This window comes from Bubalus bubalis, chromosome X (genome assembly GCF_019923935.1).
Source record: "Bubalus bubalis isolate 160015118507 breed Murrah chromosome X, NDDB_SH_1, whole genome shotgun sequence".
In the NCBI taxonomy this organism is placed as follows: Eukaryota; Metazoa; Chordata; class Mammalia; order Artiodactyla; family Bovidae; genus Bubalus; species Bubalus bubalis.
Window position 1 is genome coordinate 9843112 of NC_059181.1, and position 26890 is coordinate 9870001.

At 40.7% G+C, this 26890-nt stretch overlaps 1 long non-coding RNA gene across 2 annotated transcripts in view; it reads left to right on the top strand.

The window, feature by feature from the left end:
• The first annotated feature begins 2453 nt into the window (after positions 1–2453).
• LOC102395959 overlaps positions 2454–26890 on the top strand; it is a 224964-nt gene continuing 200527 nt past the window's right edge. For both annotated transcript variants that reach the window (XR_006548570.2, XR_006548571.1), the window contains exon 1: positions 2454–2857. This is a non-coding gene — a long non-coding RNA (uncharacterized LOC102395959). The remainder of the gene's footprint in view (positions 2858–26890) is intronic.

The following is a 26890-nucleotide window of genomic DNA, read 5'->3' on the forward strand; positions in this document are numbered from 1 at the left end:
AGAAAAGGCGTGGGTAGGAGAATGGTCTCTTTGCCCACTGCAAGCAGAGAAATTGATTTTATTTGCTCTCACAGTATCCTGGGTGGAAGACATGCAGCAAGGAGGACTGATAGGCTGCTGGTGAAGATGTAAATTGGTAAACCCCTTTGGAAAACATTGACCATGCCAAAGGAATCACAACAAACTGTAGAAAATTCTTAGATGGGAATAACTGACCACTTGACCTGCCTCCTGAGCAATCTGTATGCAGGTCAAGAAGCAACAGTTAGAACTGGACATGGAACAACAGACTGGTTCCAAATAGGGAGAGGAGTACGTCAAGACTGTATATTGTCACCCTGCTTATTTAACTTATATGCAGAGTACATCATGAGAAATGCTGGGCTGGAAGAAGCACAAGCTGGAGTCAAGATTTCCAGGAGAAATATCAATAACCTCAGATATGCAGATGACACCACCCTTATGGCAGAAAGTGAAGAACAACTAATAAGCCTCTTGAAAGTGAAAGAGGAGAGTGAAAAAGTTGGCTTAAAGCTCAACATTCAGAAAACTAAGATCATGGCATCCAGTCCCATCACTTCATGGCAAATAGATGGGGAAACAGTGGAAACAGTGACAGACTTTATTTGGTGGGGGGTGGGGGCTCCAAAATCACTGCAGATGGTGACTGCAGCTATGAAATTAAAAGACGCTTGCTCCTTGGAAGAAAAGTTATGGCCAACCTAGACAGCTTATTAAAAAACAGAGACAATACTTTGCCAACAAAGGTCCATCTAGTCAGAGCTATGGTTTTTCCAGTAGTCATGTATGGATGTGAGAGTTAGACTGTAAAGAAAGCTGAGCACGGAAGAATTGATGCTTTTGAACTGTGGTGTTGGAGAAGACTCTTGAGAGTCCCTTGGACTGCGAGGAGATCCAACCAGTCCATCCTAAAAGAAATTAGTCCTGAATATTCATTGGAAGGACTGATGCTGAAGCTGAAACTCCAATACTTTGGTCACCTGATGTGAAGAATTGACTCATTGGAAAAGACCCTGATGCTGGGAAAGATTGAAGGTGGGAGAAGGGCATGACAGAGGATGAGATGGTTGGATGGCTCAATGGACATGAGTTTGAGTAAACTCCGGGAGTTGATGATGGACAGGGAGGCCTGCATGCTGCAGTCCATGGGGTTGCAAAGAGTCAGACATGACTGAACAATTGAACTGAACTGAGAAAAGAGAGGATGCACCTGCCCTAGGAAACCCTGGTCTCTTTGTACCAGGAGACATAAAGAATAAAATGGCCACCACAGCATTATTCAAAATAGCAGCAAACTGAAAACAACCTAATAGTCCACTGACCAGAATGATGAATAAGTAAATGCTAGTATATTCAATAATAGAATGTGGTGGAGCCAGTGATCATGATTGAACTAGAATTTCACCCATCAACATGGCTGTCTCACAAATACACTAATGAGTAAAAGAAGTCACAGAATATAGAATATATAAAGTATGAAAACACAGATATAACATTCAGAAGCAACAACTTTAAATGAATACTCTTTAGGGATAGATATATATGTTATAAAATTATTAAGAAAAGCAAGGAAGTAGTAAAAAAGGAATACATAGTTAACAAAAGTCTGTATCCCTTTCACTTCTGGAGTGAAAGGGATACAGATAGGGGCCTTGAAAACATCGGTAACATAATTTTTAGATTGAGCAGTGGATACATAGATATTTATTTTATTATTCTGTATACATTATGCAGGTAATATAATCTTTTAAAGTATGAAGTAGCTTGTGATAGATTATTTGCTTTAATGGATGGTAGGAACAATAAAAGCTAAGGGAGAGGTTAGTGCTGGCAGGATTTCCAGAGCAGAACCCTTCAGGAGGAGCCAGCTTCAGTTGGGCCTCTGAAAGGAAAAGTGAAGTGAAAGTGAAAGTCACTCAGTCCTGTCCGACTCCATGGAATTCTCCAGGCCAGAATACTGGAGTGGATAGCTGTTCCCTTCTCCAGGGGATCTTCCCAACCCAGGGATCAAACCCAGGTCTCCTGCATTGCAGGTGGATTCTTTACCAGCTGAGCCACGAGGAAAGCCCTTTGAAAGGAGGAATAGTTTTTTTCACATGGTTTTTCAAACTTGGAATGAATGTTAGAGTTCACTTGCCCCACCCCTTCGTTTTTGGTAATGAAGAAATAGAAATACAGGGAAGCATCTTTTAAAAAACTCAATATATCTTTACACTGTCAGACCAGTTGCAAGGTGGAAAAATCTGAGTGAAAAGCTCTCTTGAGAAGAGCATTTTAGGAGTTGAACACCATAGCCTTACGAATGTCAGGCTGTGGTTCCCTTTTTTTTTTTCTCGGTTTTTCACACTTCTCTGCTCAGTATTGCTACCAGCCCCATTCAGGGGCCCCCCTGAGTGGGTAGTTTAGCTATTATTAGTCAGGTGCGGCTATGAGTGAATGGGTAACTCAACTTCCTCTTTTGCCCCCTGGCAGGTGCTGCCTGGGGCCTTTGCTTGGGGCCTATGAGATTACATCTGGGATAGGAGCAGCACCAGAAGAACGTCCTGTCCACAGCCTCCTGGAGTCCTAAGTCATCATCCCCACACATCCAGAGAGTGCCAAGTGCCAGCAATGTTATGTATTAATATTATTCACTTCAACTTTAAAAAGCTACCTCATTTCATCATAGACTCACACAACTACTCAGTAACAGAATTTATAATTCCCTCTCCCACGCCTGCGAGTTGTTTTTTTTTTCCCCATTAAAGAGGAAGTAGAGATTCAGAAGTTAACTTGTCAAAGTTCACACCTTCAAAAATGACTGTCAAGTTTCAACTCAGAGCTGCTTGGATCCAAAGTAAGTGCTGTTTTCACTATGACCTGCTGTGAAATATATTATTATTATTTATTATTTTTTAACAACAATAACAAAAACAACAAAGTGACTTATTTGTAACACAGCCCAGTTCTCATCACTTCAATACAGCATTGGAATAGAAAAGAGTCACAGTAACTATTTAATCCTATTTTTCCCCTGTCATGAATTGGCAATTTATTTATGATTTTAGTATTTCACTGGGAATAAGTTTGCCAAATTAAATACTAGGCAACATTTGGGACATATTTGTACAAAAAATTACTCATTGTTATCTGAAATTCAAATTTAACTGGGCATCTTTTTTTAAATTGATTTATTTTAATTGGAGGATAATTACTTTACAGTATTGTGATGGTTCCTGCCTTACATCAACATGAATTGGCCACAGGTATACATGCGTCCCCTCAGCTTGAAACCCCTTCCCTCCTCCCTGCTGGCATCTTCTATTTTTAATTGCTAAATCCGGCAACCCTAACAGAAAACCTTTGAGGAGTGTTATTTCTAGTGAGGTTCTCCTCTTCATGAGGTAAGGAGAAACACATGGGATGGAAATGGCAGCCCACTCCAGTGTTCTTGCCTGGAGAATCCCAGGGATGGGGGAGCCTGGTGGGCTGCCGTCTCAGGGGTCACACAGAGTTGGACACGACTGAAGCGACTTAGCAGCAGCAGCAGCAGCAAATAGGTTAAGTAAGTCTTCTTGAGTCTTAACTGGGGGTGATTTTGCTCCCTCCCAACATTTAGCAATGAGTGGAGATATATTCGGTTGTCCTCGCTGAGGGAGGGCTTACCTTGGCACTGAGTGGTAAAAGCCAGGGATGTTGTTAAATATCCGACACTGCACAGGACAGCCCCACAACAAAGAATTATCTAGTCCAAAATGCAAGTAGTACCAAGGTTGAGAGGGTTTCCCTGATAGCTCAGTTGGTAAAGAATCTGACTGCAATTCAGGAGACACTGGTTCCATCTGTGGGTAGAGAAGATCCCCCGGCGAAGGACTAGGTTACCCACTCCAGTATTCTTGGACTTCCCTTGTGGCTCAGCTGGTAAAGAATCCGCCTGCAATGTGGGAGACCTGGGTCAACCCTGGGTTGGGAAGATCCCCTGGAGAAGGGAAAGGCTACCCACTCCAGTATTTTGGCCTGGAGAATTCCATGGACTGTATAGTCCATGGGGTTGCAAAGAGTCAGACAGGATTGAGCGACTTTCACTTTCACCAAGGTTGAGAAACCTTGCCTTATAGAATCACTCATCTAAGATAGTATAAACCCAAGAAAATTATATATGTGTATTTTAAATCCCTTTAAGGCTACCAATATATTTCCAAATAGGGCTTGGCCTTCTTCCATTTCTCAGAAAAATAATGCCAAAGCTGTTTGTTTATCTGAACCAGTTAACTCATAACTATGGATGGTGGTGGCAGCAGGGGCAGATGCAACTTTTTACATATCATTACAATAAACTTTTGATATCAGATTTGTACTCTTAATTATGTTCTTTGAATAATGATTTTTAAATAGTTTTACTGTTCTTTTTACAAATAGAATAATTCATGTGAACAATAAACAAATCCAATTGTAAACTATAGAAATGTAGAAGTATGTGATGGTAGATGAATTTTCACTAGAAAACTCAAATTTTTAATAATTTTAAGGAACAGTGACACATGTTATTTGTTAACAAAATTTTTAATTAACCTTTAAGATTAAACCCGTGTGCTGGAAACTAAGGGGAGATACAAGAAGCATAAAAGAGCTATGCCTCTTGGAACTTTCTATCTGATCTGTAAGAGAAAACATTTCTCAAACCAGCAAGTATTAATAGCATGTGAGTCAGTTTATGTTTAAGTACACTAAGACTGCAAGGAGATCCAACCAGTCCATTCTGAAGGAGATCAGCCCTGGGATTTCTTTGGAAGGAATGATGCTAAAGCTGAAACTCCAGTACTTTGGCCACCTCATGCGAAGAGTTGACTCATTGGAAAAGACTCTGATGCTGGGAGGGATTGGGGGCAGGAGGAGAAGGGGACGACAGAGGATGAGATGGCTGGATGGCATCACCGACTCGATGGACGTGAGTCTGAGTGAACTCCGGGAGTTGGTGATGGACAGGGAGGCCTGGAGTGCTGCGATTCATGGGGTCGCAAAGAGTCGGACACAACTGAGCGACTGAACTGAACTGAACTGAACACTAAGTCTTTCAGAACTGCTTTCAGGGTGTGATCAATGTAAGCTAGAGTTTTCAGGGACGAGGCAGGATTTTCGAGCAGCTAACAATTTTGACCCATTCTTTTCTCTTAAAGCTGGTAAATATCATGGACTCACTTCTCTTGCCCAATCCCAACTCCAAAATACACACACAATTATGTATACAATATCTAAGTTTTCACTAATCCCCCTGAAACCTATGCTCCAAAGATGTCCACAGCCTTGGTGAAAAAGCTCTGTTCTGCTAGAGAATTAGATCTGATTAGACCAATGAGGAAAATAATAGTTTTCTAAGGGCAAGGAAGCAGACCCAAATGGCCAAGCACCTCCTATACAATCTGGTACATATTGAGTAACATTCTTGATTTGTACTAGGGGTGGAGTTAGAAATGAAGTGGTCCTCAGAAACAGTCTCCGTATTTGTTTGAAATAGATGACGGTCAAAACTGGTTGGGTATTGGCAGTTTCATGCAGTTCAACCTGGTATATGCTGTACATAATGAAATGCACTCTAATCCAATCTGTACTTCAAGTCAGTAAGAGCTTTGAAAGTGAAAGTGAAGTTGCTCAGTCGCATCCAACTCTTTGCGACCCCATGAACTGTAGCCTACCAGGATCCTCTGTCCATGGGATCTTTCAGGCAAGAGTACCAGAGTCGGTTGCTATTTCCTTCTCCAAGGGATCTTCCTGATCCAGGGATCAAACCTGGGTCTCCCGCATTGTAGGCAGATGCTTTGGTTGGTCCCAAAGTTGGAGTTGCTGTGGCTGTTGGTCCTGGGGTAGAACTTTCACTGAATGATTGGAGGGACGGCTTTAATTTTTTGTTTTAATAACTAATGGAAGTTGGGAAAGTTGTCTTTTGGCTATTTGCTGTGTGACTCCTTTTCTCCTTTATCTGCTTCCTTTCACTGGGACATTGGCATGTAGAACTTGGACCTCCAGGTGCTCAAAATGTGCCCAAGTCTTGAACAGCAAGTAAATCAACCTGTAAAGATAATTCTAACTTCAGTTTGTAGCCTTTAACATTTTATCCAGATTTATTTCCGGGCCCTGAAGTGAAAAAAGAGCAGTATATTCTAAATTTATTTCTTGTCAAGAGCCCCTAGAGATGGGGAACACAAGAGACCCTTGTTCAACATTCTTGAAAATGAAAATTTGCTATATTTTGGTGAGATTGATTTAGAAAAAGAAATTTCTATGTTTAAAAAAAAGACTAAAGACAACACATACTAAAATTATTTGAATTTTACAGATGATACCCTACTAATATTTTTAGTTTAGCACCATCTGTTTATCTGAAATTAAATTTCTGACAAATGGTCATGCCAGGAGATGCTGTTTTTATTTTTATGTGCAGCTGAAACATACAATAATAAAAATCTGCTAGAGTTGAAGAAATATGTTCATAAAATGTTTCTTTTTTAATCTGAGTTGGCTGAGAAAATGACTTTTTAATCTAGTGGCAGCTGCTTTCATTTGGCTGGTGTTCAGGCTAGTTTATGTTGGAGACAGATCATTTGTTTTATATTTGGACGCAGTATAACAAACAGTGCCTTTTGAGCTATGAGGAGGACCCAGATATCACAAACATCTTATTTTCCATATTAGTCTACCTTTCTAATTATTTCTTGTTTCTCTGACGGCACAAGTCATGCAATAGGTTTGTAAATTAAAAGCACAAGTGGCAAATTGCATACCACCCAGTTGCTGTGTTATTTTTATTCAACTCTGAGAAAGTCAAGCCTACACATTAATTGGCATTTGTTTACAGAAGAAGAAAATGATGGCTTTTGAAAATATGACTCAGTGGAAACACTTCTTGTCACACTGGCTTGCAAATAGAATCACTGCATTCCCTTTGGGTACTATGGGTGATTCCACTGGGAGCCTGATTCTTCCCAACAGAGTGTTAATTAAATAGAGCCACCTCTTGGCACTTCTCTTGCTCCAACTACACTTCAGAATCCTCCAGCTGCCTCTTTAATCAACAACATGTGTTGGGTGTCTACTTTTAGTGTGAGGCGCTGCAGCTACCACCCTGATTTCAAAGGCAGTGACAAGGACAGGGTTTTATTACATTATTTCAAAGTCAGGGCACCTAAACCTAAGTTAGCAAAGTCATTAATATCTGCCATTGACTTGGAATGATTGAACTTCCCAAGGAAAGTAAAATTTAATAGATGACAGAGATCTTGCCTTTTTCTCTTTGCACCCCAGCACTTAGCATATAGATCTCCTTCAGTTCAGTTCAGTCTCTCAGTCGTGTCCGACTCTTTGTGACCCCATGGACTGCAGCACACCAGGCTTCCCTTTTCATCACCAACTCCCGGAGTTTACTCAAACTCATGTCCATTGAGTTGGTGATGCCATCCAGCCATCTCATCCTCTGTCATCCCCTTCTCCTCCCGCCTTCAATCTTTCCCAGCATGAGGGTCTTTACCAATGAGTCAGTTCCTCACATCAGGTGGCCAAAGTATTGGAGTTTCAGCTTCAGCATCAGTCCTTCCAATGAACATTCAGGACTGATTTTCCTTTAGGATGGACTGATTGGCTCTCCTTGCAGTCCAAGGAACTCTCAAGAGTTTTCTCCAACACCAAAGTTCAAAAGCATCAATTCTTTGGCTCTCAGCTTTCTTTATAGTCTAACTCTCACATCCATACATGGCTACTGGAAAAACCATAGCCTTGACTAGACGGACCTTTGTTGGCAAGAAGAACTAAAGGGCCTCTTGATGAAAGTGAAAGAGGAGCGTGAAAAAGTTGGCTTAAAGCTCAACATTCAGAAAACTAAGATCATGGCATCCGGTCTCATCACTTCATGGGAAATAGATAGGGAAACAGTGACAGACTTTATTTTTTGGGGCTCCAAAATCATTGCAGGTGGTGACTGCAGGGGACGTCAGTTTGAGTAAACTCCGGGAGTTGGTGATGGAAAGGGAGGCCTGGCGTGCTGCAGTCCATGGGGTCGCAGAGTCAGACACGACTGAGCAAATGAACTGAACTGAAGGAGATTTATATGCTAAGTGCTGGGATGCAAAGAGAGAAAGGCAAGATCTCTCTCGTCTATTAAATTTACACTTTCCTTGGGAAGTTCAGTGACACATGCCATAAGGGTGGTGTCATCTGCATATCTGAGGTTATTGATATTTCTCCCAGCAATCTTGATTCCAACTTGTGCTTCATCCAGCCCAGTGTTTCTTATGATGTACTCTGCATATAAGTTAAATGAGCAGGGTGACAATATACAGCCTTGACGTACTCCTTTTCCTATTTGGAATCAGTCCGTTGTTCCATGTCCTGTTCTAACTGTTGCTTCCTGACCTGCATACAGATTTCTCAAGAGGCAGGTCAGATAGGCTGACATTCCCATCTCTTTAAGAATTTTCCATAGTTTGTGGTGATCCACACAGTCAAAGGTTTTGGCATAGTCAATAAAGCAGAAGTAGATGTTTTTCTGGAACTCTCTTGCTTTTTTGATGAGCCAACGGATGTTGGCAATTTGATCTCTGGTTCCTTTGCCTTTTCTCAAACCAGCTTGAACACCTGGAAGTTCACGGTTCACGTATTGCTGAAGCCTGGCTTGGAGAATTTTGAGCATTACTTTACTAGTGTGTGAGATGAGTGCAATTGTGCGGTAGTTTGAGCATTCTTTGGCATTGCCTTTCTTTGGGATTGGAATGAAAACTGACCTTTTCCAGTCCTGCGGTCACTGCTGAATTTTCTAAATTTGCTGACATATTGAGTGCAGCAGCAGTTTCACAGCATCATCTTTTAGGATTTGAAATAGTTCAACTGGAATTGCATCCCCTCTACTAGCTTTGTTCATAGTGATGCTTCCTAAGGCCCACTTGACTTCGCATGTTTATCTAATAAATGTACTTTTCTTATTGGGCAGTAGCAATTTAATTTTGTATGCCAACTTCTCTCTCTCTTTTTTTTTTTTTTTGGAACCAACTTCTCTTTAAACTAAAAACAAAACAAAACCCAATGCATTATTTTGAAATGAAGAGTCTTGTCTTCAGCAATAAATTTATTACTCAAAAAAGTGAAATACATTTTTAGGAAAATTGATGTATGAGGTCAGCTTGCCATAACAAAATACCACGGACTGGGTGGCTTAAACAACAATAATTAATTTATCACATTTATGGAAGATGGGAAGTCCAAACTCAAGGTGCCAGGTGATCTGGATCTGATGATAGCCTTTGGTAGTCTTACTGTGTCCTAACAGGGGAGAAAGAGATATTCCCCTTTTTATAAGGCCACAGTCTTATACAAAGCCCTTATGACCTCATTTTACCTTAATTATCTTCTAAACGCTCTTTCTGTAAATACAGTCACTTTGGTGGTTAGGACTTCAACGTTTGAATTTTGGGAGTGTACAATCCAGTCCATAGCAATTGGACTGAACTAAAAGAGACACTTTAGTTTTTGGACTTTTAAATTACCATGAAAACAAGCAACTTAAACAAATTTGGTATTAATATTATTACCTTTTAATTTCATATGTCAAAAATAGGCCCAATTTTAGAATTGTGTTTAAAGTTTGAAAATACACCAAACTAATCTATAGAGTAATAAAAGCCAGGAGAGCCATTCCTAGGGAGAGGAGGACATAGTGACTGAGAGAGGGCATAGAGGGAACTTCTGGGATGCTCCAGTGCTCCAGTTCCTGTTTGGAGGAGAGTCAAAGGGTGTGATCAGTTTGTGAATACTTGCTGAGCTGTTCATACATAATGATTTGTGCATTTTCCTGTATGTGCGTTATAGCTCAACCCAAAACTAAAACACGAAAATAACTCTTAGTGATGTATATAATACTAGAGATAAACTGCACAACTATCCCATTTTGTCCCAACCTAAACAGCAAAGAGGCTATTCCTCTGTCTTCTAGTTCAAAAAGTCACTAGAGGTTAAAATCTGATGAGTGGGAGTGTACAAAGAAGACTATCCCTGTGTAAGGTTGACATAATATTATCTTCCCACAAACACCAGCAGAACTGCAGACATAGTGAAAATTTCTGCCTGACATTGCTTGATGTTGTTTTTCTCCGCCTGGTAGCTCAGCAGCTGGAGGCTAAAAAGCCAGGTTTCCAGGGAGAAGAGGAAAGCTTTGTGGAGAAAGAGCAATATGGGCTCCATATCAGGCATAGCCAGGGTCCTTTTGTGAGTGGTGGCAGTTTTAAACAGATTGTAAACCAACTTTGTCCTGTTGTTTCAGAAAGTTCCACCTGCCCTAGGAAGAGGCTCTGGATCTGTGCGAGTACCAAAGGTGGCTTTTATAGATAATGTGTGGAGCTTTAGAGTCAAATGGTATGTTTGTTAACTATGGATATCAGTGTCCCTAGAAGCATCACTGTCACACACCTAAGGTGGAGCTTGTTTTCCCAATAGACAATTGCAGTTAAGGAGTTTGTACTGTATGACGTTTTTGATCAGCCAGTGGCTGCTTTTCAGAGACCTTCCAGATTTGCAAATAGGTTACTGCTCAACTTCCAGAACACCACAGCTGTACTCCATTGTCCCCATTTCTCACATTCAGCATTTTTTGTTTCACACTGTGTTTTAACTTTCTCCAGGAAGTTAACAACAGAAGCCAGTTGAACTTGTTCAAAACCTTTTATGTTTGTAGAGTTGACTGTGCCATAGAGGCAAATGGAAGTTTCTTTGTTCAAGGAGAACTGGCTCTGTCAACAATTATCTTGGTGTTCTTGTATTGTCTGTCATGTGTAAAAGAGCACATTTACCTCTACTTACCTTTTATGATTATTGAGATGTGATTTTTAAAATAACTGCATAAGATGCTTTTACGATAAACTTTGGAGCTGTTAGTTGTCATTTCTGTACGGAAATGTTCCCTCATGGAAAGTAATGATTTTTAAGTTATTGAAGGTGTTGAAAAGTTCTGACATGGTGTTTGTGGGTTGTGTGTGTACTGTTACCAGGCCTGTCTCTTGAAGCTTTCCTAACTTAACAGACTCTAGATGTTCATGGTCACGTTAGTCTCTGGTGTTGATATATTTCCAGTCTTTTGGGGATGTAGGTCTTTTCTTCACCATTATCCACTGCTTGACAATCAGAATGTCCTTGGACCAACAGCGTCGGCTTACTCGGGAGCTTGTTAGAAATGCAGAGTCTGGGGCCCCATCTTAGATCCAGTATCTAATAACAGAATCTGTATTTTATCAAGTTCTCCAGTGATTCTTATATACATGCAGATGAATCAGCAAGTAGGTCATGGCAGGAATTGAGAGATCCTTCTCCTCAAAACATTTGCCACTCGGCCAGTACTGCTATTATTTAGGATGAATCTCTCAAGTTTAAGCCACTTCTTTTGAAAAACTCCCTGGCCTGTGCAGCTCAGTAAGTCACTTTCAGTTCAAAGCCTTCACACGAATCCATCTACTCCAGTCTTTCCAACTCGACAGATGGTGGAGAGCAGGTTGACTGAGGAGTGAGGGTGGGAGGAAGGAAGTGAAGTAGAAAATGCAGGGAATTTTCCGTGGTGAAAGAAAGTAGGTAGACTCTATAATGGTGGCACCCTGGAGTAGTGCTGTGGGGTGGCAGGAAGGAACAAAATAGCAGTGACACAGCAGTGGGCGCAGCAATGGTGGTAAAAAAAAATAAACTGTTGGTGTGGGGATTCCTAAGCTTGTTTGACAATAATAATCACCTGGGGGATGAGGGGGACTTCTTAAAATGAACAGGTTTCCCCAAGGCAGGAAATTATGGAATATTCACCCTGGTTTATCCTTTGTTCACTCTGGGCTTGTGACATCTGAATCTCTAGGGGAGAAATATCTGCATTTTTAACAAGTGCCTCAGGTAGTCACATCCTCAGGCATGACTGAGTGAATGGAGAGCTTGGATCTTGTGCATGATGCTCTATGAATATTCTTTCCAGCATTCACAATAAGCCTAGAAAATCTTACAGCATTTCACTAACTGCCTTTTGTGATGGAGAAGTTCAGTAGCTTGCCTGATGTCACACAGGCAGTGTGGATGGGTCCATCCCACATCTGTCTGACCCCAAAGCCTTTGTTCTCTCTGCTCTGTCCTACCATAACTTTCTACAAAGTCACTGTGGCTGGCCCAAAGGATATTCTACCCAGAAAACACTCTGGTTGCCCTAAACCCACTTTTGGGGTTTGGCAGTTTCTACAGAGATTCCATCGGAGAAGGCATTGGCCCCCCCACTCCAGTACTCTTGCCTGGAAAATCCATGGACAGAGGAACCTGGTAGGCTGCAGTCCATGGGGTCGCTAAGAGTCGGGAATGACTGAGCAACTTCACTTTCACTTTTCACTTTCATGCATTGGAGAAGGAAATGGCAACCCACTCCAGTGTTCTTGCCTGGAGAATCCCAGGGACGGGGGAGCCTGGTGGGCTGCCATCTCTGGGGTCTCACAGAGTCGGACACGACTGAAGCGACTTAGCAGCAGTAGCACAGAGATTCCATACTTTGACCTGAAATTGTGATGTAAACGTTCAGATTTGAGTGGAATTGTTCAAGGAAACCACCCTCACTGATGAACTAGTAAGGATGCTTGCTCCTTTCTCCCCTCCTGCTGCAGTTAATAACCAGCAACCCAGAGCTGGGATGCTGGTCCCAAAGGAATGAAAAGCAGGCCTCTCTCGGGTAACAGAATTTCTGGTTGCCTTGGTATCAAAGCAGTTTCCTAAAACGATGGAAGCAGGCACATATTGCTCCTGCCCTCTGAAACCTTATTTTGTTTCAAGAAATCCCTAGAAAGAAAACACACTAATTTAATACAGCAATGTTACATAGTGATAGTAGCAAGAATGGGGCACCATCTGGTGGGTTTGAATAATTGTCAAGGTTGGCTTTTCTTGAAATGCTGCTTGCTGCTCAGTCCACCCATTTTCAATTACTAGACCTAGAAGTCATCTGCTGGTGATGTGTTAGTATTACAGTAGTATATTTGCATATAAAATTCCTCAACGTGGGCTCAATTTGGGAATTGAAGTGTGACCTTCATCTATATTTAATCTCCTGTTATTGGTTACAGCCACCATCATAGATTTGTTTCAGAAACTTTCAATTCTGATTCTGTTGTCTAGGATGGTGGTCTTCCATACAGGGTGTGTAAACCCCAAAATGATCCATTGGGTTGTGGAAAACAAATAATACTGGTTTCATTAAAAATTTAATTTTATATGTATTTTATAACATAGAACATATATAAAATTTATAAATAAATACATATTAAATAAATATACTAGGGGGAACGGTACATGATTAAAAAGTTTTGACCCATTGAGATACTGGCTCACTATATAATTCATGCAGTATATCAACTGTTCCCACCAACATCATGTTTTCTGCTTACTTGATAAGAGTACCTTTATACATGTCAATTTAATTTGTGTTTATCTGATGTAGAATCACGTGTTAACTATTTTTGTATATATATTAATACAAAGATAAGGCCTATTTTTCGATCCCTGGATTGGGAAGATCCCCTGGGGAAGGGAATGGTAACCCACCCCGGTATTATTGGCTAGAGAATCCTGTGGACAGAGAAGCCTGGCAGGCTATAGTCCATAGGATTGCAAAGAGTCAGACATGACTCAAGTGACTTAGCACACAAGTCCTGTTTTGCCACTCTTAAGAAGTTTTCTTGCCACTTTTAGGAAAGTTTTTTTTAGGAAGTGTTTTTTAGAAAGTTTTTTTAGGAAGTTTTCTTAGACAGTTTTTTTTTGCCACTCTTAGGAAAGATATACCCATTTGAATGAAGAGTTCCAAAGAATAGCAAGGATAGATAAGAAAGCCTTCCTCAGTGATCAGCACAAAGAATTAGAGAAAAACAACAGAATGGGAAAGACTAGAGATCTCTTCAAGAAAATTAGAGACACCAAGGGAACATTTCATACAAACATGTGCACAATAAAGGACAGAAATGGTATGGACCTAAGGGAAGCAGAAGATACTAAGAAGAGGTGGCAACAATACACAGAAGAACTGTACAAAAAAGATCTTCATGACCCAGATAATCACGATGGTGTGATCACTCACCTAGAGCCAGACATCCTGGAATGTGAAGTCAAGTGGGCCTTAGAAAGCATCACTACGAACAAACCTAGTGGAGGTGATGGAATTCCAGTTGAGCTATTTCAATTCCTGAAAGATGATGCTGTGAAAGTGCTGCTGCACTCAATATGCCAGCAAATTTGGAAAACTCAGCAGTGGCCACAGGACTGGAAAAGGTCAGTTTTCATTCCAATCCCAAAGAAAGGCAATGCCAAAAAATGTTCAAACTATTGCACAGTTGCACTCATCTCACATGCTAGCAAAGCGGTCCTCAAAATTCTCCAAGTAAGGCTTCAACAGTACGTGAACCATGAACTTCCAGATGTTCAAGCTGGATTTAGAAAAGGCAGAGGAACCAGAGATCAAATTGCCAGCATCCGTTCAATCATCGAAAAAGCAAGAGAGTTCTAGAAAAACATCTACTTCTGCCTTATTGATTACTCCAAAGCCTTTGACTGTGTGGATCACAACTAACTATGGAAAATTCTTCAATAGATGGGAATACCAGACCACCTGACCTGCCTCCTGAGAAATCTGTATGTAGGTCAGGAAGCAACAGTTAGAACTGGACATGGAACAATAGACTGGTTCCAAATAGGGAAAGGAGTGCGTCAAGGCTGTATATTGTCACTCTGCTTATTTAACTTATATGCAGAGTACATCATGTGAAATGCTGGGCTGGAAGAAGCACAAGCTGGAATCAAGATTGCCGGGAGAAATATCAATAACCTCAGTTCACAGATGACACCACCCTTATGGCAGAAAGTGAAAAATAAAGAGCCTCTTGATGAAAGTGAAGGGGAGAGTGAAAAAGTTGGGTTAAAACTCAACATTCAAAAAACTAAGATCATGGCATCTGGTTCCATCACTTCATGGCAAATAGATGGGGAAACAATGGAAACAGTGAGGGACTTTATTTTCTTGGACTCCAAAATCACTGCAGATGGTGACTGCAGCCCTGAAAGTAAAAGATGCTTACTCCTTGAAGAAAAGCTATGACCAATCTAGAGAGCATATTAAGAAACAGAGACATTACTTTGCCAGTAAAGGTCCATCTAGTCAAAGCTATGGTTTTTCTAGTAGTCATGTATAGATGTGAGAGTTGGATTATAAATCTGAGCACCGAAGAATTGATGCTTTTGAACTGTAGTGTTGGAGAAGACTCTTGCGAGTCCCTTGGACTGAAAGGAGATCCAACCAGTCCATCCTAAAGGAGATCAGTCCTGAATATTCATTTGAGGGACTAATGCTGAAGCTGAAACTCCAATACTTTGGCCACCTGATGCGAAGAACTGACTTACTAGAAAAGACCCTAATGCTGGGAAAGATTGAAGGTAGCAGAAGAAGGGAACGACAGAGGATGAGATGGTTGGATGGCATCACTGACTCGATGGACATGAGTTTGAGTACGCTCTGGGAGTTGATGATGGGTAGGGAAGCCTGGCGTGCTACAGTCCGTGGGGTTGCAAAGAGTTAGACACGACTGAGCGACTGAAGTGAACTGAACTGAACTGAGGAAGTTTACTATCTAGAATGGAGATGATGGTAGTGATTTTGGAGGATAATGGTGGTGATGATCACGATGATGAAGGTGACAGTGGTGATGATGATGGCCAAGAAAGAGAAATGGAGAAGAAAGCCTTGTTTATGGTTGACATGAAAGTAAAATTGGAATAGATTGCATCTTCTCCCTGCTCCCTGGTAATGTGACATCATCTTTCCTTAGCAGTGATGTTCTTCTGTGCTGTTTATCTTGCTTCCAATGCAACTTAAAAATGCTTTTTAGTCATCTTCAGCATGTACTATAATTCTCAGCTTCCTAAGATTTAAGCTTTGGGAACAGGAGGTTTTCCTAGGCCCCACCACTCTTCTATATTTTGATCCTTGGTGCTCCACAAGCTGTGAAAGCTGTGAGTCATGACTCCCATATGGAGGGATTCCCTCCCTTCCCCTCGATCCACATGCCTGCCCAGCCATCTGCTGCTACTCTCAAGGTTATGGAGCAAGAGATGATACAGGGAAGAGAAAGGAAAACACCAGGAAAAGGAACACTGTTTTATAAATAAAACTGAAAAAAAGATGTATTTTCTTATTATAAAAGGAATTTGTATTCATTACAGGAATGTCAGAAAATGAAGCATAAAAACAAATCAAACAAAACAAAACCCAGTGTCCTCAGAACGTCATTAATTATTGTATCTCCTTGTGTGTTTTTCCAAACCTACACCCCCTATCTATGTAGCCAGCTATCAAACAAAATGGGATCATTACCACATTATTTTGTAACCTGTTTTCTAAAACTGAAGTATGAACATCTTTCCATGCCCATAAATATATCCCTACACTAGCATATTTAATGTTTAAGGAAAATTTTTCTATGCAAGGCATTATTCCAATTGCTGTAGTTTATATACAAAAATAGGCAAGATTGTCTCTGCCCTCATGTGGGTGACATAATTTTTTTTTCACTATGTAGTATTTAGGTCATTTCCATATTTTTGCTTTTACAAATGCTGTGATGATTCTCCTTGTAGCTAAATCTTTGCATATACTCATAATTTTTGAATGATTGCATTCGCTGTTCCATTTTCCTTTTGGATTTATTCCCCATCCTTCTTTACCTTTCTCTGTGGCCCTCCTCACTGGGCTCATTTACCCTCTGGCAGTGGGAAGCACAAGTAGGACATTGGAGGAGGACTAGGGAGAGATAGTTGATGTAGTCTGATTCCCATTTCCCTCCTTGTCATTAGATGCCTTCTTGTACTGATGATGGCTTTTGTGCTGGGCTCCCCCTCCCAGACCTCAGTTTTCAGGGAGTTGCTCACCCCATGACACTGCACCATTCCTTTTTGGTTTACCTTAACCTTGCCCTAAAGAGTTCTTCATTAATCCCTTCTCACTTACCCCATGGTTGTAGAGATGCAAAAAATTTCCCTTTTTATCTTCTATGTTCTTTGGCTGATCTAAGAATCAAATTCACATATGACAGATTAGCAGGAGAAAAGCAAAGTAAATTTTGTACTTGGGGAAGCACCATAAAAAGAATGAGACCCAAGCGTAAAGCAGGCAATTGAGGCTTATATGCCATTTCAAGTTAAGAAATGGGATAGGAGCCTGCGACTTCAAAGGGGAAGGAACCAGGAATCCTTTGGTGGTCCAGTGGTTAGGACTCCACACTTTCACTGCCAAGGACCTGGGTTAAATTCCTGGTCAGGGAACTAAGATCCTGGAAGCCACCCAGCCAAAAAAAAAAAGTTGAACAAAGAGGAGGGGGAGTATTTCACAGGATAAGATGTTTGGTAATTAGATGTTGGCCCTGCTATACAGATAGGTTATTCATGTAAAAAAGTTATATCTGATAATAGCTCTCTTTCTGGGCCAGGTCCCCTATTTAAATTATTTTAAGTAGTTAGGGGAAAGTAAAAGTTTCTCTTGAATCTGCTGGGTCTTGATTGCTTCCAGCTCAAAACAGTTCACACACCAAAGTGCCACAATTGTGCAGTAGCCTGCTCTACTCCCCTGCCATCTGTTTCCTAGCAGGACCCTGGATGGTGAAAGCATGCTCCTATTCCTAACATAGTCTGCATCCCTAACTGCTTACCTGCTTTGGGAATCCAGGATGGATCTTGTAGAAAGATCAAGAGCTCCTTTTTCTCTTTTAAGACCTGGATACTGGTGACCATTGAGCAGCTATCTCACATTTCTTTTTTCTGGATCTCTCTCCATAATTGTGTCTACTAAAAAAAGATGTACAACTTGAGGGTCATGAGTTAAGTTTTATTTGGGGCAAAATGAGGACTGCAGTCTGGGAGGCAGCATTTCAGATAGCTCTGAGAGACTGCTCCAAAGCAGCAGTGGGGGGAAGTCAGTATATAAAGTTTTGGTGAAAGGGGAGTTCAATACCATGAAGCACTCATTTTACAAAAGGTTTTTTTGTTAGTCATGAGGATCTGATGTCACCATGAAAGAATTTAGTGCTGCTCTAGATATAAGGACTTCCCTGGTGGCTCAGACGGTTAAGCGTCTGTCTACAATGTGGGAGACCCGGGTTTGATCCCTGGGTCAGGAAGATCCCCTGGAGAAGGAAATGGCAGTCCACTCCAGTACTATTGCCTGGAAAATCCCATGGACACAGGAGCCCGGTAGGCTACAGTCCATGGGGGTCGCAAAGAGTCGGACACGACTGAGCAACTTTACTTTCACTTTCTAGATATGAGAAGATACAAGGATTGAGATCATAAAACCTGTTCCTAAAAACATCCAACTTTCTAAAGACCTGTCCCACCAGATACTCTGGAGCACAGAGTGCCTCACTCCACCCTGAACTCCCTCATGGGCTGTTGAAGGTCAACAGCTATAGCAGCACAGAGTTCTATCTCCTTAGAGGCAGATGACAAATTCCTCCTTGGCAATGCTCTTGGTAACTGCCAATTTGTAGTTGACAATTGCCAGGGGGATCTCTCAGACTATGACTGAGGCACTCTGGTAGGGAGCACAAGAGAGAACCAGGAGAGCCTTTCGGTCCTCTAATTTAGAACTTTGACTGCAGTCTGTGCTACCTTCATTTTGTTCTTGATGCCCAAAATCCTCGCTAGAGTTGCAGTGAGTTGGGAGAGGTTTTGTGGCCATTTCTTAACCTTTTAAACACCTGAGCTCATAGCAAAATTTGTTTCTTTAATTCTTTCTTCACGTTTATCACAGTATCCTTATTTCATAGCCAGAACTCTATTTTTAGAGCTTCAAGCTTGAATTTGAGTCCCCTGATACTATCTCTTCTGTGATTCTGTCTTTTCTATGAATCAGTAGAAACGTGTTTACTTTCAAGTCTACATCCAGTTTTACCTTCCTTGCCTTTTGGGCTTATAGATAATGCTATTTCTTCAAAGGTTCTTCACGCTTCTATTTAAACAACTGTTCTCAGCTATTAAGAACTGTCTGTCCCATTTCTTTTGTCTGCCTTCTGTTCAATGAAGTTGCTAGCAGGACTAGGCCAATAATGATCAAGTATTCTTCTTTTTCATGAGATGAAGCTTTTTGATATCCGCATATTCTCTTCTTCCTTCCCTTCTTCACTTCCCCCTCCCTCTCTCCATTTCATATTCCCCTACCAACTGACCCCTTCTCCTTGTCCTCCCTCCCCCACTTCTCCTCCTCCTCCCCACTCCCTGCCTCACTCCTCTCCACTTTTCTCCATGTCCTGTAAGACAGACATGAGGGTCAAAGGGGTTAAAAACCAAGTCATTTCATTTTGCCTTAGAAAGCAACTATAAAAGTGCAGGGAACTTTTCTCAGAAGGAAAACCGCCAAATATAAATCCAGGACCCAAAAAGCTTTTCCAGTATTTCTGAGTTCTCTCATGAACTCTTCCCTTGTAGCATCAAGGACACAAAGAATAACGGGAAGTTGCTGATAATGGTCATTATTTTCCCAGTCTTTGAAAAATGCCCATCCAATGTTCCAGACTGAAGATATATTGTGGTGAGTAAGAAGCTACTCAAAATGGTTACATAATGTGTCAAATGGTCTTATCTGGTGGAAGGGAGCCAGCAGCTAATATGAGCCAGTTCAGTAATAATGAGATGTTTGGAGTTGGGTTGGAAGGATGAGCCTATGTTTCAGGAAACTGCTGTATCAGCTGATAGGGGCCCCTCCAAAGGCTAGCTGGAGAAATGCACCAGAATTCAGACTTTACATGCTCTGCTTCTCAATTCTTACAGATTCTTAACTTTTTAAGGAAAATAGATTGGTCTTAATATCTTTTAAGAATTCATTTCACAATAGACAGAAAAGGTATTTTTATGTTAAATTTGTATTACACAATGTTTTATATATGCAAAATAATTAATATGATATATAATATATTAATATATAAGTTGTAAAAATATTAAAATATAAACATGCAGGGCCTGAAACATTAATATCTGGGCTCTCCCCCACTATTTCTACTTCTTCCACAAAAATAACTGCTCTTCTAAATTTTGCATTCCCGTTCATTAAAAACAAAACACTTTTACTATATATAGATGCATTCCTAAACAGTTTATTTAGTTTTGCTTGTTTTTAAGCTGTATAAAAGTGGCATCACAATATATGTAATTTTTTTTCTGTCAAGTTTCTGACATTCATCAGTTCATCCATATTGTTGTCTGCAGCTGAAGTTCATTCATTTTTACTACTGTTGCTATATTCCATTTAGTGAATATACCACAGTTAAATTATTCATAGTCCTATCTATGAACATTTTGTTTATTATCTCCAGATTTAAAAAAAAATAATAGTCTTGTTAACATAGAAGAGAAATATGCTAATAAGAATTTTTAATGTTCTTTTCCTAACCTGTCATAAACACTAGATTGATTTGTATAGTGTCCCCTTGGGGTTTTTCTGTTTTATTATTCCCAGTTACCCTAAAGAAATTTAGGTACAGGAAAAAAAATTGATTTGCCCATGCTCTATTGTCACTGAAGCTTCTTTTCACTGCTATTAATTTCAAGAACCAGTTAAGTCCTCTCTTGGTTCTTGTCTGAACAAAGAGATCCCCTTCCATTCAGACACCAGAACTAGAAAGATGTTTATTTTGATTTCACAAAACTTATGATCCCAGACATTGTGTCACAGTGAAAATAAAATAATATAAACTCAAGAGGCAGACAAATTTGGGGTTTAAAATCCTGGCATCAGCACTTGTGGCAGGGGTAGCCTTGTGCAAATTATTTTATTCTCTCAATCTCTATTTCCTCCTGGGTAGGATGGAGATAGCAATTCTTTCCTCACAAGATGGCTCACTGATTATGTTAGGTAAGATGTGTGAAAGGCCCAATCGCCACATTATAAAACAAAGAACAGAGGAATCTCACAGCCTGACCAGCAGGACTCATGATCTCCACCTTAAAAATGACATGGATGGAATAGATAGAGGTCAGTGTGGGCTTGTGCAATTTCTAATCTTTCTGTGGATGGTTCTGTCTCAGAATAGAGGAATAGCAAGGTCCTTTGTTGACTTGATGGAAATACAATGTTTGGCTTTGCTTAGGTTATCAACTTTTTCTTTCCGAACCTATCTTGTGGGTTATTTTACCAGTCCTTTCATTCAATTCAGTCATGTCCAACTTTTTGCAACCCCATGGACTACAGCACGCCAGGCTTCTCTGTCCATCACCACCTCCCAGAGCTTGCTCAAACTCAAGACTATTGAGTCTGTAATGCCATCCAATCATTTCATCCTCTGTCGAACCCTTCTCCTCATGCCTTCAATCTTTCCCAGTGAGTCAGTTCTTCACATCAGGTGGCCAAAGTATTGGAGTTTCATCTTTAGTATCAGTCCTTCCAATGAATATTCGGGACTGATTTCCTTTAGGATTGACTGGTTGGATCTCCTTGCAGTCCAAGGGACTCTCAAGAGTTTTCTCCAACACAATTCAAAAGCATCAATTCTTTGGTGCTCAGCTTTCTTTATAGTCCAACTCTCACATCCATACATGACTACTGGAAAAACCATAACTTTGATAGATGGATCTTTGTGAGTAAAGTAATGTCTCTGCTTTTTAATATGTTGTCTGGGTTGGTCATAGCTTTTCTTCCAAGGAGCAGGCGTCTTTAATTTCATGGCTGCAGTCACAGGCTGCAAAAAAATAAAGTCTGTCACTGATTCCATTGTTTCCCCATCTATTTGCCATGAAGTGATGGGACCAGATGCCATGATCTTAATTTTCTGAATGTTGAGCTTTAAGCCAACTTTTTCACTCTCTACTTTCACTTTCATCAAGAGGCTTTTTAGTTCCTCTTCACTTTCTGCCATAAGGGTGGTGTCATCTCCATATCTGAGGTTATTGATATTTCTCCCGGCAATCTTGATTCCAGCTTGTGCTTCTTCCAGCCCAGCGTTTCTCATGATATACTCTGCATATAAGTTAAATAAGCAGGGTGACAATATACAGCCTTGATGTACTCCTTTTCCTATTTGGAACCAGGCTGTTGTTCCATGTCCAGTTCTAACTGTTGCTTCCTGACCTGCATATAGGTTTTTCAAGAGGCAGGTCAGGTGGTCTGGTATTCCCATTTCTTTCAGAATTTTCCACAGTTTATTGTGATCCACACAGTCAATGGCTTTGGCATAGTCAATAAAGCAGAAATAGATGTTTTTCTGGAATTCTCTTGCTTTTTCAATGATCGAACGGATGTTGGCAATTTGCTCTCTGGTTCCTCTGCCTTTTCTAAAACCAGCTTGAACATCTGAAAGTTCGCGGTCCACGTTTTGCTGAAGCCTGGCTTGGAGAATTTTGAGCATTACTTTACTAGCGTGTGAGATGAGTGCAATTGTGCGGTAGTTTGAGCATTCTTTGGCATTGCCTTTCTTAGTGATTGGAATGAAAACTGACCTTTTCCAGTCTTGTGGCCACTGCTGAGTTTTCCAAATTTGCTGGCATTTTGAGTGCAGCACTTTCACAGCATCATCTTTCAGGATTTGAAATAGCTCAACTGGAATTCCATCACCTCCACTAGCTTTGTTCGTAGTGATGCTTTCTAAGGCCCACTTGACTTCGCATTCCAGGATGTCTGTCTCTAGGTGAGTGATCACACCATCGTGATTATCTGGGTCATGAAGATCTTTTTTTGTACAGTTCTTCTGTGTATTGTTGCCACCTCTTCTTAATATCTTCTGCTTCTGTTAGGTCCATACCATTTCTGTCCTTTATTGTGCCCATCTTTGCATGAAATGTTTCCTTGGTATTTCTAATTTTCTTGAAGAGATCTCTAGTCTTTCCCATTCTATTGTTTTCCTCTGTACCTTTGCACTGACCACTGAGGAAGGCTTTCTTATCTGTCCTTGCTATCCTTTGGAACTCTGCATTCAGAGGGGTATGTCTTTCCTTTTCCGTTTGCCTTTGGATTTCATTAGTAGCATGAAGTTCCTTTGTACTTTGACAAAGAAACAAAAATGATCACAGTCTCTAATAATTAAGGAGATTATTCATTTTCCTCTGAAGAAAAATTTAATTTATTTAATGTGAATTAATGTTAATTAGTTAATTAATGTTACAGCCATTTCATAAAGAATTTAAATCCAGGTATTGGACTGGAGTTCCAAAAGGAATGTGACCTGGTCTGTCTTGTTCTCCACTCTGTTCCCAATGCCTAGCACAGTGACTATATATAATAGTCATTAATCAGTATTTGATGAATGAGTGAATAAATGAAAGTGAAACCACACATCTCGTCTCAGATTGAACTTGGACTCAGTTGCGCCTCAGAGGGGACCCAAACCCAGCCAAAACTCGTATTGGAACTTGAACCCATGGACTGGGAATGAAACTCACTGTTTTTTAATTAAAATCACTCACCTGGTGTCAGGACTTACTGAAGCTCTGGTTCTTTATGTCTCAAAAGGAATTCAGCGTGGGGCAAAGTTCTAGGCACAGAACGCTTGTGAGGGATATGAGTGGGTGAAGAGGCTCTGCCCTCATAACTAAGTGGGAAAGCCAGCTTATTTAGGGAGATACACAGTCCAGAGATAGACTGTGGGCCATCTCAGAGAGTGAGAAGTCCTGGAAGATACAATTCCATACACGGAATGCAATCAGTCTCAGAAATTGAGAGCAACCCATGGTGTAGGGTGCTTAGTTTTTATGAAAGTGAAGTGAAAGTGAAAGTCACTCAGTCTTGTCCAACTCTTTGCAAGCCCATGGACTGTAACCTACCAGGCTCCTTTGTCCATGGGATTCTCTAGGCAAGAACACTGGAGTGGATTGCCATTTCCTTCTCCAGCGGATCTTCCCCACTCAAGGATAGAACCTGGGTCACCTGCATTGCAGGCAGATTCTTTACTGTCTGAGCCACCAGGGAAGCCTAGTTTTTATGTGCTGGGTAATTTCCCAAAGAAAAGCACTGCCAAAGAATACTCAAACTACCATACAATTGCCCTCATCTCACACGCTAGTAAAGTAATGCTCAAAATTCTCCAAGCAAGGCTTCAACAGGACAAGAACCGTGACCTTCCAGATGTTCAAGCTGGATTTAGAAAAGGCAGAGGAACTAGAGATCAAATTGCCAACATCCGTTTGATCATCGAAAAAGCAAGAGAGTTCCAGAAAAACATCTACTTCTGCTTTATTGATTATGCCAAAGCCTTTGACTGTGTAGATCGCAACAAACTGTAGAAAATTCTGAAAGAGATGGGAATACCAGATAACCTGACCTGCCTCTTGAGAAATCTGTATGCAGATCAGGAAGCAACAGTTAGAACTGGACATGGAACAACGGACTGATTCCAAATAGGGAGAGGAGTACGTCAAGGCTGTATATTGTCACCCTGCTTATTTAATGTATATGCAGTGTACATCATGAGAAATGCCAGGCTGGATGAAGCACAAGCTGGAATCATGATTGCTGGGAGAAATATCAATAACGTTAGTTATGCAGATGACACCACCCTTATGGCAGAAAGTGAAGAAGCACTAAAGAGCCTCTTGTTTAAAGTGAAAGAGGAGAGTGAAAAAGTTGTCTTAAAGCTCAACATTCATAAAACTAAGATCATGGCATCCGGTCCCATCACTTCATGGCAAATAGATGGGGAAACAATGGAAACGTGAGGGACTTTATTTTCTTGGGCTCCAAAATCAGTGCAGATGGTGACTGCAGCCATGAAATTAAAAGCCACTTGCTCCTTAGAAGCAAAATTATGACCAAGCTAGACAGCATATTAAAAAGCAGAGACATTACTTTGCCAACAAAGGTCCGTCTAGTCAAGGCTATGGTTTTTCCAATAGTTGTGTGTGGATGTGAGAGTTGTATTATAAAGAAAGCTGAGCACCAAAGAATCGATGCTTTTGAACTGTGGTGTTGGAGAAGACTCTTGAGTTCCCTGGACTGAAAGGAGATCCAACCAGTCCATCCTAAAAGAAATCAGTCCTGAATATTCATTGGAAGGACTGATGTTGAAGCTGAAACTCCAATACTTTGGCCACCTAATGTGAAGAACTGACTCATTTGAAAAGACCCTGATGCTGGGAAAGATTGAAGGCAGCAGGAGAAGGGGATGATAGAGGATGAGATGTTTGGATGGCATCGCTGACTCAATGTATGTGAGTTTGAGCAGGCTCCGGGAGTTGGTGATGGATAGCAAAGCCTGGTGTGCTGCAGTCCATGGGGCTGCAAAGAGTTGGACATGGCTAAACAACTGAACTGAACTGAGAATGGATCCAGTTATTGACATTTTTATAAGCTCCCCAAGTCATTTTGTATGGCTATGATTAAGAACCAGTGCTCTCATGAAGAGCACACAAAACAAAGAGATTTGGCTTCGCAGGCATCTGTTGCTAGCAGTATTTGATATGGCATCTTTTGGGCTCCAGAGGTTGCAGTCATGTCATGTGACATTCAAAGACCTGCCAAAGAAGGGGAAAATGCTCAAGGCAATCAGATAACTAATTGCCGTCATTACAGAGCTCCACGGCTCTCCTCTGGCTGCTGCAGAATGATGGTGGATGGGCCCACTAGCCCATGTGTTTTAGTAGGATATCCTGCCAAGGTTTAAGGGCTGAGTTGAAGAACTAGACTGGGACTCCTGGTTGCCATGTTCTTGAGGTGGCAGTTGGATGAATCAAATGCCAAGTAGAGTTGTCCCCATCATTCCTGAAGATGTAATCTCTGCACCTGAAGAACCAGTGCACTGTTTTACTATTTGATCAGCAGCTAAAATGCTCAGATAAAGATGAGTGTTAGCCAGGACTGATCCAAAGTATTCCCGGTAGACACCATAAAGAATTAAGATCCTGTTACTTTTTAACCTGACACAAGATGTCACCATTGCTCCTGTGCTTTTAGCAATAACAGTATAAAGTTAAACAGCAATGAGTTTTACTCCCTGATTACACAAGTTGTTTTTCCCCCTCACAGGTAAATGAGTGAGTGTGTTCTGTTGATGAAGTTCATTAATCTATAGTCAATTCCACCCATCCAAGTTAAAGTATGTATATATAAACAGTTGTTTGATATTTTTTCCCTTACACTAGATATGGATCAAAGTTAATATCTCTGTGAACACTTCACAAAGAGATTTTGGTGGAGGTGACTATAAAATAAGATAAGCTAAAATTTATATGATAACTGGAAAACTGCAGACTGTATTTTAACTTGTCTTCACTGCTGCTGACAACGTTGACATAATCTCTTGTTACCATGCTTAATTTGGTGCCAGAGTGGAGAAAAAGGCATGGACATTATTCCAGGGTACCAATGGCTAAGAAGTGGAGTAGGTGAAAGATCACTGGAGCACTAAAACATCATTGGAAATGTTGCCAAGATGGAGAAAGCTGTACTGACAGAAATCCTCTTACACACTGCACTGTGCATGGTTGGAAGGAATACTTTGCAAAGTTGCTTGGAGGTGAAGATGGTGAACCAAGAGCTGAGTGAAGTGTAGAATTTGGGGAGTGGAGTTGCATTACTGAGAATAATAAGAGAGACTAGAACTAGCAAGCATCCTAATGCTGTGCCATTCCCCTACACTCTCTCTCTATATAAACACTGAATACCACTAAAGAATATCCATTTGAAAGACTGTCTAATCATTACTTTGCTCTAAGTTTTCAAACCAAAATATCAATGTCGATTGACTCAGGCTTCTGGAGTTGTAATGATTAATTTATTTTCTAACTTTTTATGAGTATATACCAATACTATATGATTTCAACTATGTGACATTCTTAAAAAGGCAAACTATGGAGACAATAAAAAGATCAGTGGTTGCCAGATGCT